At 39.4% G+C, this 18,044-nt stretch overlaps 1 protein-coding gene across 2 annotated transcripts in view; it reads left to right on the top strand.

Moving 5' to 3' along the window:
* Window positions 1-18,044, top strand: part of THSD7B (thrombospondin type 1 domain containing 7B) — a 565,817-nt gene that overhangs the window by 23,508 nt on the left and 524,265 nt on the right. Inside the window, exon 2 of one of the 2 annotated variants that reach the window (XM_060776085.2) lies at window positions 17,806-17,904. The exons of the other annotated variant lie outside the window; for it this stretch is intronic. The gene's annotated coding sequence lies outside the window, so the exon portion shown is untranslated. The remainder of the gene's footprint in view (window positions 1-17,805; window positions 17,905-18,044) is intronic. 2 annotated transcript variants of the gene reach the window in all.

Here is an 18,044-nt window from a genome sequence, read left to right as displayed (position 1 = left end):
TCCAGCATAATGCCAAGAGGACAGCCTGAGGATCAGGGGAGGTGGATTGAGGCAGCCATTGCATGTCTCACCTTCCTCCCGGCATGGGGTGAGCCACATCCTTATGCCAAGAGGATGACCTGGGCCCTGCTCTGCCCCCTCCTTGCCCCACCTTCTGCTGGGCCCTTCACCTCCCCGGCCCACCTCACCCAGCTTCTGCCTGGCCACCCTCCCTCATGGACCGGCCCTTCTGGCCAGGCTTGCAGTGTGGCCCCAAGGCAAAAAAGTGGACATGAGGGTATAATATAACCCCCATGTCAACAGGACTGATCCCCAAAATTCCACTTATCAGGCCTGACAAAATATGTCCTCTAGGCATTTTCTTCCAGCAGAGCTCCATGATATTCTTAGGTTGAAAGTCCTTCATTTCTTCCATATTTTCCATGGTTTTGAATATCCATGGAAACTCCAGGGATGTATTCCCCAAAGATAAGGGGGTTTACTCTATTGTCTAATAAAATAACTTGTATAGTAGGAATTGGGAATACGTGGTTCTCCAGATGTTGATGAACTGCACTACAGGTTGTCCTGTACCATCTGCAGTCTTGTCTGGGGTTGAGGGGAGCTACAGGTAAACAATGTGTGGAGGGCCATGTATTGCCCTCTTCTACTATATAGACACAAAAAAAGTTGTAAGTCTATAGAGGTATGACTTTCAATACTCATAGCTCTCATATCAGGGCAAAGAAAAGTAATACAGGGTTAGTCAAAATGCATAGGCCAATAAGCCATTCAATTGAATGGCTTATTGGCCTATGCATTTTGACTAACCCTGTATTCTTAAATTTTGATTGGACATATTATGTAGCTTTCTGCCTAATTTCACATGTAGTTTGCAGATAAAGCTCACAGGTGATGGGATTCCACAGGGAGAGAGAAAGAGCACTACGCAATCCTGTAATGTCTCAGAGCAATAGTTCCCAAACTTTGGTCCTCCTGGTGTTTGGGATCTCAACTACCAGAAGTTCCAGCAAATGTGTCCAAAACTTTGAATTTCTGGATGTTTTGGAGCTGAAGTCCAAAACACCTGGAGGAAAGCACTATTGCATAGGATTGCCAGCCCTTATCGGTCTCTTATATGGAATATTGGTGCTACTATTGAATACATAATCAAAAATGTGTATATCCTAGGCTGTAAAACCCTGTGAGTTTAGCTATGAAATCTGTTGATTTGATCCTTAGCTTGGTAACCTGGCAGAAAGCAATATGGAATCAGACTGGCAGTTGTTCACCTGTTTGATTCCTGAAATCAATTTAGTGCTGCTGCACTTTCTTTCTCGGCTAAATGTCTTTCTGGGTTAGAGCAGTTATAATGAGACACCCGCTGTGGAAGGCACTATGCTACTTTTTTCTAAACATGGGAATTGTATTTGGTCAAATCAACCAAAAACCCCGATGACATGGTCATTCATTCTGATTTTTAATTATCTGTAGGATAAAAAGTTGTCTTACAGACAATTACTTTGAATGGAAGGGCTTTTTGCATTCTCCTGAACAGATAAATGATTAATGGCATCAACACTGCCTTCTGGATCACCTTGCAAGATGTCTCCTTCATCAAGCTGGCAAGGGGATTATATAACATTTTGCACCCTAATTAGTCTTCCCAATTGGGAATGTGCTACTTAACAGATTAGCAGTAGTTAAAGAGCAGTTGTTGGAGATGTAGTTAATGTGTAGCTGTTTAATACTGTGTTTCAGAGCTCTGTCTATAGAAAAGAAAAGAAGTGGGACAAACTTAACAGCTGCATTGGGAAATGTTTTCTTAAAATTAAGATTGCAGTACTCCAAACACTTAGCTGGGAGGTAAGGCTTGCTTGAATTCAGTGTGGCTTGCTTCGGAATATGCAAGGATGAGATTGTATGAAAAACACCTGTGTCTACTGCAGCAGTTAAGGTAGGAAATAGACATTGGGAAAACAACCTACCAATTTCACCTGTCCTTCCTCACTATTGCTATGGAATCCTAGAGAAATGCAACTGGTACAATAGCACAGCTAAAAATCATTTATTATTTATTTATTTGCCCTATTTATACCCCGCTCTTCTCTACCCCAAGGATATTTTTTTAAAAATAAATTACATTAAATATTAAAATTGCAAAAATTGTAGTCTGAGACAGTTCCATAGTCGTTGCACATATTCTAATTATATTATTGCACTGCTACTCCGAAGGCTTGGTCCCCTTTTTACTCTCCTTCTAAAGGCTAGGAGGGAGTGGGCTGATCTAATGTCACTAGGGAGGGAGTTCCAAAGCTGAGGGGCCACCACTGAGAAGGCCCTGTCTCTTGTCCCCACCAATCATGCTTGCAAAGAAGGTGGGACTGAGAGCAGGACCTCCCCAGAATCTCCAAGGTGGTTCATGGGGGAGATATGTTCAGACAGGTAAAATTTCCATGTTCTTAAATCTAAATTATGGTTAACCCTCTTTTGTTTGCTTATGGCAAGTCTACACAAGCAAGAAAACTAGACTCAACCAAAATTCACTTTTGTTTGTTCGTACAATGTTAGCTGTTTCCATTGAAGATCTCAGATTTTTCAGGGTTGAACTGACTTCGCCCTATTTTTGGTAAAGTCAGGGGATATCCCGAAGCTTGCTGAAATCTTGTGGCATTGTGGCAGCCTAGACAATGGGATCAGATCTGATTTGGACCGATCCACGATCCAGAAAACCAACACCACTACTCTTTCCCTGTTGATTGATTGGTTGATTGATTTACATTATTTATATTCTGCTCTTCTCACCCCACAGGGGACTCAGGGCAGATTACAATGCACATATATGGCAAGCATTCAGTGCCATTTAGACATACAATATATATAGACAGACACAGAGGCAATTCAACAGTCCAGCTTTTTCCGGCTTCATGAGGGTATGCTTGGTTCAGGCCACAGAGGGTGCTGCTGCTTCACCATCCACTGGTGACACCAGGTCCTTTTATGGAGTACTTCCTCATTCTTCTGCATGCTGTTGGAAGGTTTTATGGCATCGTAAATTAGTTAGATTAAACCTAGTTACAGAATTAAAAGTCAAATCTACATTTAAAGGTAAAGAGTGTACAATATCTTGCAATCAGTTTTCAAAAGTTTCCTAGAGTAAAAAGAAGTGTTTGGCTCCTGGTGGAAGAGCAGCAAGCCAAGAACCAGCATGACCTCCCTAGAAAGGGAATTTTAGAGCTTGTGGACAGCCACAGAGAAGGCTCTGTCTTGCATTCCTACTGGAAATGATTTTGAGTATGGCAAGACTGAAAGGAGGGCTTCCTTTCCTGATTTTGTGCTCAGATAGGCTCTTATGGGAAGAGAGTGAAATCTGGATATCTTAAACTCAAGGAAAATATGTTTTCATAGGTCACAATCAGCACTTTGAATTGTCCCTGGAAATTGATGAGCATCTAATGGAGCTGTTGTGGGAGCCGTATGTTTTGATTATCAGCCTCAGTGTTTAACAATTGATGTATCTGGACATATCAGTTGATATGTCCAAACAGTCTTCAAAGGCAGCCCCACACAGAGCAGTAATCCAAGCAAGGCATAATTATGATATGCATCACTGTGGTCAGATCACAGAGGTCAGTGAGCCTTATTTCCAGATATAAGCCATTTTAGGACTGTAGCATTAGAAATGAAACAACAGTAACATTATGTTTTCATCATCCATTTATTTATTTTTCTTTTTGGTAATTTTATTGAACAGAAAACTATTTCTATCCTGAATATATTTTTATAGTAAAGCGTAATGGGTCCCCCCCCCCCCCCCCCGGGAGCAGAACTGCAGGTGTTTGTCTCCACATTGAACCCAGGAAGGATGTTAAGGATTAGGTTATTTTAGAATGGCTTCTGCCACAAAGAAATGTGTCTAATTACAGCTGCTGGACTGTATGATCAGCCAGATCCTGTTCACTTGACAGTTGCTATGTGATTTCACTCCTTGCTATGGGTAATAAGCAATTCGGTGCCATTCTGTGCTACTGAAAGCAAGCACTTCTTAAATGAGGACTTAATGGTGTGAAACCAGAACCTTCTTTAGCCCTATTCAGGCATTCTTATTAAGTGTATAACTAAGGGGCAAGGAAGGAGGATGAGAACAAGTGTGTCTGCTTCTCCTCCCTACATCAATGTTTTCATTCTCCTTGCTTTCAGGTCGAACTGCTGCAGAAGAGATCCTGTTTATGGGTCTCTCTTAAGCAGAAAGCCTGCACAGATACAACAAACCCCTTCCCCAATAGAGAAATTGGCCCTCAGTGTGAGGAGGCTAATGAGGGCTGGCAGTGGAGCAGTTTAAAGAATTTAAACTTGGTTGAACACACCTGTATTTCCCAGCAGGCTGGGCGTTCCCAGTTCTACACCTTATATTGGATGGCTTACTGCAGCAGTGATTGGAAGTCTGTGGGCCTCTACAGACATTGGGTAGCCAAGCCCTGGGTCTCCTCCTGTGCAAGCCCTGGTGTTTTGTGAGGTTTTTTGTTGCTTGTAGTTATATCTCCTCAAACACAGCATTAACAGAGAAATATTGTATGGAGTTAACAGAGAATCTGGACACCATGTTGAAGTTAAATTGAGGCTGGATCTACATGCCATATAATCCAGTTTCTAAATCCAGATGATCTGCTTTGAATTGAATTATATGCAATATAATTCAGAATTATATGCAATATAATTCAGAATTATATGCAATATAATTCAGAAACAGGATTATATTGCAGTGTTGATGGGAACTGAAATCAACTGTTAGTCTTCCCCTCTAACAACCATACTCCCTTTATGAGTGCTACCTAGTGATAACTTACAGCAGATGTCACAAGAAAGTGGTGGTTTGTATTTCAGTATTTGTTGTGCCTCCACATTTATGCACAAAAGTAGACCACCTGTATATAGTTTTTGAGTTGCAGCTATCTCTGGCCCCATCTACACTGCCATATAATGTAGTTTCATAATGCAGTTTAACTGCATTGAACTGCATTGTATGGCAGTGTGGACTCCTATAATGTGGTTGAATACAATTAAACTGTGTTTATTTATTTATTTGCTTCATTTCTACCCTGCCTTTTTCATCCAAAGGGACTCAAGGTGGCCTTCAACTCCGGCAAAAATTAAATGCCGGTAAAAACCAGGAATCCTGATAAAACTTAAAACAGTTAAAAATGATTAACATTAAGCAATAATATACATAAAACAGTATACACAATTTAAAAAGCATATAAAGTGCATAGTTCCATTCATCCAAAACCCTGCTTATAATCCTTAATCCAGACCATGCCGAAACCATAGAAGCCTATTCTTGAAACGCTTGTGCGCAGAGCAGGCCTTCAGCTTTTTTCCAAAACCCAGAAGAGATGAGGCCTGCCTGATGTCACGGGGGAGGGAGTTCCACAGCTAAGGAGCTACCACTGAGAAGGTCCTGTCCCTTGTCCCCACCAGTCACACTTGTGAAGAAGGTGGGATCGAGAGCAGGGCCTCCCCGGAAGATCTTAAAGTTCTTCTCATAAGAGGAGATGTATTCAGACAGATAAGTTGGACCAGAACTGTTTAGGGCTTTATAGGCCAAGACCAGCACTTTAAATTTGGCTTGGTAGCATATCGGCAGCCAGTGGAGCTGACGCAACAGAGGAGTAGTATGTGCCCTGTACGCTGCTCCAGTTAGAAGCCTGGATGCCACCCGTTTGACTAGTTGAAGCTTCCTGGCTATCTTCAAAGGCAAACCCACTGGGGCCCATATAGACTGCCATATATTGTAATGCGGTATGAAACTGCATTACAGTATATGACAGTATATATGGGGCCCAGTCAGTTGACGGTGGGTTAGCAATGTAATGGAGGATGTGACTATGAAGCCAACTGCTTACTATAAGAATGTGGCTTCCTACAAAATCTGGACTGAAGTAGGAATAGGATAGACCTGTTTGATTTATATTATGCATATTTGGCTTGATGCAGCAGTACAAACTACTCTGTAAAGCGTTACAATAAAATGTTCTCTATTACAATAAACAGTATACAAGAATGGAACAATAATACTTTAACAATATTCTAAAAAACAGCAGATGGGGAAGACTTGTATAAACTGGTCTTATGGTGTTAAAGCTGAATATAGTCTCTGTCTTTTGGACCATAAAAGAGAAAGTGTTCAAGATTGTAGGTTTGACCAGGAGAAAGAGCTGCCTTTACAATGCAATGGCATTGATTTGGTTGTGGAACAACGGGAAAAAATATGTTTTTAACATTGGGAAGGGCTGTCTAGTGGAACATGGTAACAGGTATAATGTATACCTTGGTCCATATGGTTGACAGGTTGGAATCTGTCGGTGCAGATGATGGACATGGATGTTTTACTGCTTTTGCTGCTGGGCTACTCTAGATACTCCAGTTGGAGTAGAACAATTTCCTATGCCTTTCATACCTGCTTAGAACATTTTCACTTTGTGGAGACCTCAGTAAGAGTTTTGGGAATATGGTATATTTCTTTGATCTTTGCCAATTATTTTGTTCCTCTAACCTTTAGTAAAGAAATTTACACCATCCATTTTGATGAGGAGGACATTTGACCCGACTGAAAAGAAGAATGTTTGATCCCTCATTTTTGAAAATTTAGCTGTTACTAAGAATGGAGACTGTTCTAAGTAACAGCTTGATTTTACTTTTTCAAAAGAGGCGGGGGGAGATCAAACATTTCTTGCTTTCTTCCTCCCAGTAGTCCTAGGAACAGATGCAACCTTAATGTATCATGCAATCACCTTGAGCCCAATATGAATATCTGTAGATCTCTCTTTCCATCTTACGGGTCTCATCATGCAGAAATCTTGATTTCAGTATCAAATTGAGCTTTCCTCCTTACCATTATCCCTCTTTTTCTTCTTCAGAAACATTTTGCCTGATGAAAAACTCTGGATGGATATCTTGGAAACTTGCAAATGTTGATAACCCAGCGTTTCTCAACCTGGAGGTCGGGAGCCTGGGGAGGTCATGAGGGGGTGTCAGAGGGGTCACCAAAGACCATTAGAAAACACAGTATTTTCTGTTGGTCATAGGGGTCCTGCTCTTTGATTGTGGGTGACCATAAATCCCAGCAACTACAACTCCCAAATGCCAGGTCTGTTTTCCTCAAACTCCACCAGTGTTCACATTTGAGCATATTGAGCATTTATGCCAAGTTTGGTCCATATCCATAATTGTTTGAGTCCACAGTGCTCTCTGGATGTAGATGAACTACAACTCCAAAACTCAAGGTCAATGCCCACCAAATCCTCCCAGTATTTTCTCTTGGTCATGGGAGTTCTGTGTGCCAAGTTTGGTTCAGTTCTATCGTTGGTGGAGTACAGAATGCTCTTTGATTGTAGGTGAACTATAAATCTCAGCAACGACAACTCCCAAATTACAAGATTAATCCCCTCCCCAACCCCACCTGTATTCAAATTTGGATGTATCAGGTATTTGTGCCAAATTTGGTCCAGTTAATTAAAATACATCCTGCATATCAGATATTTACATTATGATTCATAGCAGTAGCAAAATTACAGTTATGGAGTAGCAAGGAAAATAATTTTTTGGTTGGGGGTCACCACCACATGGGGAAGTGTATTAAGGGGTTGCGGCATTAGGAAGGCTGAGAACCACTGTTATAACCATTGAGCTGATCTGATAAGCCTCATGATTTAATATGAATTTTGGAATGTATTTTGACTTTGACTCTACAAATTCAAGGTAGAGCCAAAGCCATGATAAAGCCTATCAGTTTCATCACTGTAATGCTACTGTGAGTCATGTTTTTGTCAAGGAATTTGTAACTAAAAATAGATGCTTGTTTTTTTTTTCATGTATATGAGTATGTGTCTTTACTTTCCTGTTACCTGTATAGAAATTATGTAATGGTTAAGAGAAACTTTTATGCACAGTCTAAATCTGAAATGTTTATAATGCTTTCTTTTTTAAAAAAAACAACGTTTTATAGTTCAGACGCAGTCAACTGGTAAAGTTCTTGAATTTAGTTCATTTTAGGTGAGTGCTGTAATCTGTAGGTACCTTTCCCCTTTTATTGGTCCTGTGCCCTTCATTTGGCAAGCCCATCATTCTTGAGTGTTTAAAGCTCTCACTTCCCCGAGTCACATTAATCATTTCACAGATTGTTCTGTTCTTGTAACTATATAAGATGTTGAAATGGAGAGCTAAATTCATCTCATAAGAAAGTTCTTACAGGTTTTTCAGATTCTTGAGGGTTTTTCTTTTTGTAGGGAACATTAGCTTTAACTTCTGATAGTTTTAAAGGCCTGGACACTAATGGCTTCTTCTCCTAGAAGCTGTGTCTTTTCTAGCTTTGGCTTACAGAGGGTTCAAACAAGTGCTGAGGTGTGGGATGAAAAGGCATGAAGCATTCTCATGAAGTGAGTTTTACAGAAAACCTGTATCAACTTCTTATTGAAAGTCTGTGCAAACAGCTTCTTTATAAGCTTTCATGTGTACCTCTTATTCCAACAAAGTTCTTCTCTTGACTAAACTTGCAGCTTATTGGAAATACACACTTGTTGATGGAAGGCACCCTGTACACTGTGGGTACTTGAAAAGCAGCTTAATCTTCAGATACTCTGACCTTTTATTCCAGAGTTCTAGTCAAGACTGTCACTTGTTGGGGTTGATTCAGACACATTATAAATCATTACTTCCTTCACCAGTCAGTCAGTAGTCTGGCTCTGTTCCTTAACATTCTGAAACATTCTTGGCTTGTTGCACTTGAGTTAGTGTTATTGGGTATAGAGAGCACATCAGAAATGTATGCTCCCTTAGATGCCTGACTCAATTGCCAAAAAGCCGCAAGTGCTTCATGAATTGCCATTTCCCACCTTCCTGTAATTATATTTAACGAACATTTGCTACATGGTGAATTTTGTATATGTGAGTTTGGGGATTTCCCATTTTGTAAAAATATTGTACACTTGACCCTCCACATTTCTAGGTTTGACTTTTGCAGATTTCATTATTCATGGGTTGGATTAAATGGTTTTCTCTAGGTTTTTTTCCCCATGCAGTTGAGAAACTGCAAGTTGCTTCCGGTGTGAGAGAATTGGCCATCTGCAAGGACATTGCCCAGGGGATGCCTGGATGTTTTGATGTTTTAACATCCTTGTGGGAGGCTTCTCTCATGTCATGAGCTCCCTTTATCAGCTGAAGCTGATAGAGGGAGCTCATCCGTACTCTCCCTGGATTCGAACTTGTGACCGGTCGGTCTTCAGTCCTGCCAGCGCAAGGGTTTAACCAATTGCACCACCGGAGGCTCCTTCTCTAGGTCATCCAGTGCAATTCTTTGATCATAGTCATTCTCAAGAAGCTAGACATTTCTAGAGAGGTGCTTGCTCAGGTACAAAAATGCCAATCTGTTTACTTGTGTTTCACTTTCATGGGGATCTTGGGCCCCTAACTCAAGTGAATATGAAGGGCTGACTATATATTTATCTGTATATTTAATAATCCATACAATAAGCCATCCATATTTGTGGATTTGACCTGAATTTTCACTAATGTTCTCTCTAAGAAGCTTTGAATGGTCTAGCACAATTTTCTGGTCAATGGTCATAAGGGGCCCTTCCACACAGCCCTATATCTGAGAATATCAAGGCAGAAAATCCCACATTATCTGAATGTGGACTTAGATAACCCAGCTCAAAGCAGATATTGTGGAATTTTCTGCCCTGATTTTCTGGGGCGGTTCCACACATATATTCAACCCACTTCGGAGTGAGTTTAAGAAACCTGCTCCAAAGGGGGTTTAAATCCATACAGACAGGGGGAAAACGGGCTTTCCCCTTTGGCTGTTCACGTGCTGTTCTGAATACTTCCAGGATAACATGTGGCCAACCCCCCCTCCCAAAAACCCCTTAAAAATAAAAAGAAAATTCAGTAGGAGCCATTTGGCTTCTCGTCTTACCTGAGGGAACATACCAATAATGCCCATAAACATAGGGGGAGGCAGGAGCGATTTGGTCCCCCCCCTTCATTTTGGGTGTCATTGGTATGTTCTGACTGAAAGAAGGAGAGGCCAAATGCCTCCTGGTTACTTCCTTTTTATTTTTTGGGGGTTTTTTTGGGAGGGGGGTTGGGGAGGCGGTTTGAGCCCTCACAGTTTTCCAGGCTGAATCAGCCTGGAAAACATGGGACTACTGTCTGGACCAGAACTTTTGAGGGAGCAGTCCAGACAGTTGAAGTAGTGGGTTTATCCCACATCTTCCAAGGAGATGTGAAATAAACCCACTATCAAATTAATTCACCACAAACCAGTGTTTTCTTCGTTTGTGGCAGATCTGGACAGTCCCCTTTTTATTGTGGAAGTTTCAACAAAAAAGTGGCTGTCTGGATGTGCCCTGGGATATAGGGCTGTGCAGAAGGGCCCACAGTCTTGGTAGAGGACCTAAAGATCCCTAGAGAGATGTTCCCTCAGGTTAAAAAACTGGGTGTTTTATTCATGGTTTTTCCACATTTGCCAGAATCCTGCAACTCTAAGCCCAGCGAATGCTGAGGATTTACTGTTTGATCAGGAATGTTATCTATTTCATTTTTAATGGATAGGGATTAGCAGGAATTGTTGGAAATCCAGAAACTCAAATGCGGGAATTTATTGTCTGATCGGACTGATCTGATTGAAACTGTTGACAAATCTGCAAGTTTGTTCTCAGGTTACATAATTGTTTTCAGACACTGAAGTAAAGTATACAACATGAATGAAGTGTGATCTGTGTTGTGGCAGCACACATTAATTGCTATACAGGCAGTCCCTGAGTTACAAACATCCAACTTACAAACAATTCATAGTTAAGAACTGGGGTGAGGTAACAGGAAGTGAGAGAAGGAAATTCAGAAGGAAATTCACTCCTGGAAGAGTTATCATGGGGAAAAATGTCTCAGTTGAAGCTTTCTCACAAATCCTTGTTTCCACACAAGTCATTTTTTCAAAACCTGATTCTCACAGGGGCAGAAAGTGAAGTAATATTTTCTGAACAGAGTCAGAGCCAAACAGCTAACCCTTCCCTATGCTATTCAAAGCAGATAGATAGATAGATAGATGATAGATAGATAGACAGACAGACAGACAGACAGACAGACAGACAGACAGATATTGGCTGGAGCTACACTTAACTACAAGAAAACTACAGAACCTATCTTGTTCATAACTTGGGGCTGCCTGTAGCTTATTTCAGGAAAGAGAAGGAAAATGGGAAGCCAAGCACTCTTAGGCCACTTCTACAAATCTGTATAAAATCCGGACTAAAATCCAAAGCAGTTCATCTGCTTTGAACTGGATTATCTGGCAGTGTAGACACAGATAATCCAGTTCAAAGTGGATAATGTGGACTATCTACCTTGATATTGTGGATTATATGACAGTGCAGAAGGGCCCTAATGGTGACTTCTGAAGCAATTCCTCTGTGTGTTGCTTGTCATCTTCACTTTTCTCCTTCTCAGTTCTCTCCATACAGAAAGCAAGATCCCTGATGAAGGTTATGACTGAAGCTTTGCTGATGCTTTAACAGTTACTTGATTTTGGCAGAGTGCCTATTTCTGCTCCAAAAGGAATAGTCTATACCTGAACATCAGTTGGCCTGCAAGGATATCTGGCAGTGATCTCATTCCCTTCTTTTGAAGGGTTCCCCACTCCTGAACTATGTTTCAGCTTTATAATCCCCAGATTTTGGCTCTTTGCAACACTTCAAAGAACAAACACTTTCCAAGATTCCTTTGGAAAATCACAAACTGGTTTAAATATCCCCCACATTTTTTTTACTGCAGTATCCAACATTTTCAGCCTCTCTGTAGTAGAAAGCAATGTAAGGAATGTAGCAAACCATTTACATAGTTCATAGGCATAATGTAAAATATATTAATTGTTTTGGTGTGTTATACAGTTTTTGATTCATTAAAATGGTTGCCACTATAGTAAATTTCAAGGCTCTGAAGCTACAAAACCTTTCAACATGTTGCTTTGATTTTTTTTGAAATAAATAAATAAGTAACTTTGCACTCGTTTGATTTAGAACAAAGTTCAAACTTTCAAATTTAGCTTGGAATTAAATATGCTCTTACATGATAAAAATGTTTGCTTTCTTGAGGCAGATGGTACTAAAATGATACTTTTGAAAGTGAAACCAAATGAAACTTTCATCCCACCTTTTAGCTTCTCCTTGATCTGTGGTTACTTGGGCAGAAATTTTGACTGGAGGGAATTTATTATCAGTGTGGAATAATTGCATTTTGTTTGTGCTTGAATCATGTCCTTTCACTTATAGCTTCTGTTTGGAATGCAAAGAAGGAAAAAGATATGCTAGGATTTGTGAAGCAAAATATGCCCCTTGTTCAGTGTTCTGCTGTTTTAATTACATTGTCACTCCTGTTCAATTAGAACAAAGGACAACTGTAGTCAGTAATAATATTCCAAGACAGAAGTGTAGGGTGTTTATTATTTGTTTTTGTTGTTGTTCATTCATTCAGTTGCTTCCGACTCTTCGTGACCTCATGGACCAGCCCACACCAGAGCTCCCTGTTGGCTGTCACCACCCCCAGCTCCTTCAAGGTCATTCCAGTCACTTCAAAGATCCCATCCACCCATCTTGCCCTTGGTCGGCCCCTCTTCCTTTTTCCTTCCATTTATTTGTTTATTTATTTGCTTAATACATCTAGATTCCATTTTTTGTCCTGAGAAGCTCAAAGTGTTAATAGATGTAATCTTCTAACTGACATAGTTGTTCATAGCTGTAATCTCCTAACTGACCGAAGACCTGTTGAACTACCACAAATTCATGGATCCAAAAATGAAGCAGAAAGCTTCCATTTTTTTTTCTTCCTGGTTGTTGTATTTCTTTTGGTAGCATGGTTCAGGAATAAGTACAGTTAGTCCTTCTCATTTGTTGTGGTTAGCAACACCTGTAAGATAAAAACATTGCTTTTTAAAATATGAGAGACCACCTCTAGGAATGTTTAGGTCTTCCAGCAGGGCTTCATGGTCAACTTCTGCTGGAAACTGAACGTAGAATTACATCAAATCCTAGAGAACTGTCCTCTCTAGAAATCTTTAAGTTCTCTATCATGACTGAAAGAAGTTGATCATACAATCACACTAGAACTGAAGCTCCAAACTGTGTTCCATAGATTGCTAAGGTTCAGCAAAAGCTTAATAGTCATTTTACAGATAATCTTTTAAAAATTGAATTTAGAATGGATTTTAAAATAAAAACAAATAGGGCCAACTGTTTGATTTACAGTCTCCGTAATGCCTATTTTGTCATACAACTATTGCCATCAAGCATGCAGTTATTGGCTACAATTCAAGGTGAGGGTTATCACGTATAAAACCCTATATGCTTCGGAACCATATGCTTTGGAACCAACTTATCTTCGAAAACGCATCTCTTTCTATTAACCGGTATGGTCTTTGAGATTAGCAGGGGAGACCCTTCTCTTGGTTCAACCACCGTCTAAAGTGCAATTGGTGGGAATGAGAGAGAGGGCTTTCTCTGTGGTCATGCCCTGGCTCTGGAATACCCTTCCAAAAGAGATTAGGCTAGCCCCCACTCTTGAATCTTTCTGATCCAGCCTAAAACATGGATTTTTAAGCAGGATTTTGACCTAAAATAGGCTGAAATGGGCCCATATGAGGTTGACACTCTGGTACTTTAGTTGTCAATTAATGGCAGATACCTTTATCTACAGATGCTCTGCATTTTAAAATTGTGCTATTTTATTTTATATTATATGTGTTGATAGTAGTTGTTTTATAATTTCTATGTCATACCGTTTTAAACTCGGGTACCATTTATGTTATATACTGCACCGTGGAGCCCCTTTGTAAGCTGCCCTGAGTCCCCTTGGGGAGATGGTGGTGGGATATAAATAAAGTTTACTACTACTACTACTATTATTACACATTTCAACATTTTATTTCCAACTGTGCAAGAATAATTCATACATAGTCAATTTTTCACATTGATTCCACATTTCTTTTTTAATTTTCTTTCTTGTACAGTTTTTGAGGTGAGATATTGCAAGATATTGTGATATTATTCAGAAAATATCAAGAGCAAAATTTACTCAAAAACTAGATGTTATATAGGAAAATGGAAGATGTATTTGAATCAGTGTAAAATAATCCAAAATATATTTGATTAAACAAGTCAGGGATAGAGTTAGGGTTTCACAAAAAAGTAAATGTCTTCTAAAGAGTTATATGGCCAAAAAGCTTTGGTGACCACTTCGCTGGAGGACCTAGAGATTCCTAGAGAGAATATTTCAAATTAATTCTATGAATAATCAAATCTGTAAAAGTCCAATTGGGGATGGATGACTGTATGTATTTCATGACTCCATTTCTGTTAAACCAAGGGGGATCTCTCTGCCTGACAAAGAAATTTCAATGTTTACATATTTTTTCTTGCATGTGCAAATATTTCAATATTTCCCTTGATTTTAAAAGATTGGAAAAATAAAATATGTCATATTTTAGTGCAATAAGATTATATTTTGAACAAAATGTAATTTTTGGAACCAATACAAATTTCACAGAAAAGTCCTGAAATGTGAAAAATAATTGAATATGTTTTAAAATATATTGCAATATAGATATATTAAGAAATAGTTAGAGAATAAGAACTTGTATGGATATTCTTTACAATCGTGTGTTGTAAAATAATATATTGGGGTGGCCAGCTTGTGCCCCCACAGCCACATACAGTCCCTGGACCACTTTTGTGACCTCACAGCTCTTATCACTGCTGCTCAATTTTGGCAGTGTGCTAGAAAAACTAGAACAAACAAATAAGTAGAACAAGGAGTTAAAGGAGCAGATGGCTTATCTGAGAGAAGAATCACACTTCCCAAAACCTCCAGGAAGTGTGATTCTGTTTTTAAATAAAACTTTGCTCCCTGAGTACATTGTTTTAGTGGCTTGGTGGGTTTGCCCCTTTCTTTTTAGTGTTTACTGCCAAATTCACTAATACACAATCATGACAGCAGTGTCTCATGAAAAAACCTAAAGGAGGAAAGCCATTTCGTTTAGGATAGATTGGGGTGATAAGCACATCTGTATTTTAATTAATTCACTTGCTGTCTTTTTAATGTTACCAAACATTAAACAATAATTTAAAAGGATGATAATAATAATAATAATAATAGTAATAGTAATAATAATAATAAATGCTCCAATCAAAGACTGTCTGTGTCACACAGTTAACATTACAAGGTCTGGATAGCCTGAAAGGTTTAGCATGCTGGTAGAAAAAAAGAGCAAATGGATATAGGTCAACCCAGGCCCCATCTGCAATGTCTTATAATGCAGTTTGGAACTATATTATATGGTCAGTACAGATGCATATAACTGCATCTACACTCACCATATAATGCAGTTCCAAACATACAGGGCTTCAGCCTTGTATGAAAAGGATCTATTGCATGGGAACCACATCTCTTTCCTGTATCCTCACCAAATATACATGTGATGGAAATGGACTCAGAGAGGATTTCAAAACTCAGTACAGCGTCCCTGATTCAGTTAGAAATATTTTGGAGTAAATATTAGTAGACTGCCTGCTGTTTACTTCATTTATGAAATTGGTCAGCTCCCAAGTGAGAGAATGCAATGTATACACTTTTATAAGTTTCCCCAAATACGAATGAGAGACATTGCAACTTCTGAAAATGGAAACAGGTATATGGAGATGTGCTATGTTTTTGAAATGTGGAAGTTGTTAAGAAGCATTTGTGAAAGTTGTGAAACCCTTGTATGGCCCCTGTTCTGATGCGTTTCAACATGAGAGGATTAAAACGGGCAAAGGCACCTTTCCTTTCTTTTGCATTGCTTGAGGTTGTATCTTTCCAAGTCTTTTGTGAATGAGGAAGCCTATAAAAATTAAATGATTAGATTAACATGTGTTTAAAAGTCCTCTGCCCTTTTACTTTAAAGCGACTTAATGTTTTATGAGGCAATTCTTTAAAGATTTTATATGGTGACTCTCCTTTCCCTCCTAGAAATGAAGGTTTTTATGGAGGCATTTTTACCTGTAAACTGTACAGACAGATGCTGTCCATCTTTTAAATCAAAATGTGGAAAGAAAGGTCAAACATTAAGTAAGGGAGAGCTTATTGGTGGCTATTAGGCAAGATTAACGGAACAGTGGGGTTGTTGCAGAAGACCAGGAGAGGTGATGTACCAGATTAATGCTGAATGTCCTAAATCACTTCCAAGAGTGTGTAAAAAGACTTGAATGTCTTCCCTAATTGTTTGGTCTTAGTCTCTGAAGTATTCATTACCAGGCACAGCTGGAGATTGGTACTGGCTAGATGGACCATTTGTGTGGCACAGTGTGATCATTATAGTCTTGCTTTATTAAGTGGCATAACAGCCCATTTAGGTAGAGCAGGACAAAAATGAAATCAGCCCCAGTGCTGAGCATCTTCAATTGTTTTTGAGCTGCGGATACTGGAGAGTAAAGGAGATGGCTGACCTATGATCTAAAAAGATTGCCATTTTCTCTGAAAGAATAATTAGGAGGACTGCAGATTTGAAGAAGTACTATCAGACTTCAACTTTCTTATTAAGGCAGACAAGTAATTAAAGTATATCCAACTAATTAACTCATATGCTGTATTAAAATGATAGATGCTTTCGTCTATATCTCATCCCACTCATATAGGCTGTTTGAAAAAAGTGATTTGTGGAGAGGCTATAAATATCTGATTTTTATCATATGGTATACATAGAACTTATGTAACTCACCAGGTGTCAAAATGTGGTATTTTACTGACATAATAGGACTGTATGCTGAGTGTAGAAACACCAACACAGTATCTAAAATTGGTCTTCAGCAGCAGTATGTAGCTCATGCAGGTGCAACTACACACCTGGATAGATATCCGAGTTGGGAGGCTGATCTAACAGGTGGTGGCATTTTATATGTAATGGAACACATATCCCTATCCTCCACCACTGGTAATTTAGTAGGGAAAATCCTATCACATCCATCATCCATCATTTTAGTATAAACAGTGGCTGTTATTTTGGCTTAAGTGTTGGGAGGTATAAATATTTTAGAGTATTGCATGGATCATTTGACTAGGCCAGGGGAAATCACAGCAAGTACTTCAAGTTGAAACCATAACAAGTAAATATTCATGTATGGTTGGCACATGTTGTATTTTGTGGAAGTATAACACCAATTTTGTTATCTTTAAATTTGAAATGTGTGTTTGATCAATATTTCATTGACCAAATATATTATGGATATCAGTGAAATGAAAAAGTGCCACATCTCAAGCTAATCTGAACAGTTTACTTTCAGACCAGAGACACTATTAGATTGTTGTGCATACCATGAAAAATGAATTGGCATCTATAAAATCTCTGGCTAAGAGCCTATTGAATTCTGGGATAATGGAAAATTGTTGCTCATGTAGTTGCATTGCATCGGTTTTTAACTCTTTGCAGAACCTCTCTGATCCTCAGTACATTGCTCACAGTTCACTACCTGTTCTATAGTGTCTTAGCTTTAAAGATCCCTTAGAACCAGACACAGAGAAAGAGATGGGTCTGCATAGAGACAGGTTCCAGTGGAGGCATGTGGTAGGTGGCTGTCTCCTCCGTTAGTTATTGTGGCAGCTTAGATGTGCAGCAGTGGGCTGGGGGCAACCCACTGCCATCCATCATCTGCACATTTCTTTTGCTTGTGCAAGGAAGTTAAACATACATTCTTGCATGAATACATGTCTGAAGCTGGTGTGAACACATGTTTGATCTTTCAGTTGGAGAAGCTGGTGTGAGTTGCAGTGGACTGGCCATTGGATTTTGCAACTCCTCCCCCTCCCCCGGCCCACCTAAGGTTCTAGAATACACACTGAAAGGTATGAAGATATGAATGTATTCACTTCTGCCTCTAATCTTCCTCCCATTTTACTGTGTGTTGTATGCCTTCAAGATGTTCCATGATCATTGCAATCCTAAAGTCAGCCTATCATTGGGTTGTTCAGACAGGGTTTGTCTT

This window comes from Anolis sagrei, chromosome 1 (genome assembly GCF_037176765.1).
Source record: "Anolis sagrei isolate rAnoSag1 chromosome 1, rAnoSag1.mat, whole genome shotgun sequence".
Lineage (NCBI taxonomy): Eukaryota > Metazoa > Chordata > Lepidosauria > Squamata > Dactyloidae > Anolis > Anolis sagrei.
This window is presented reverse-complemented; position numbering and strand designations above follow the sequence as displayed.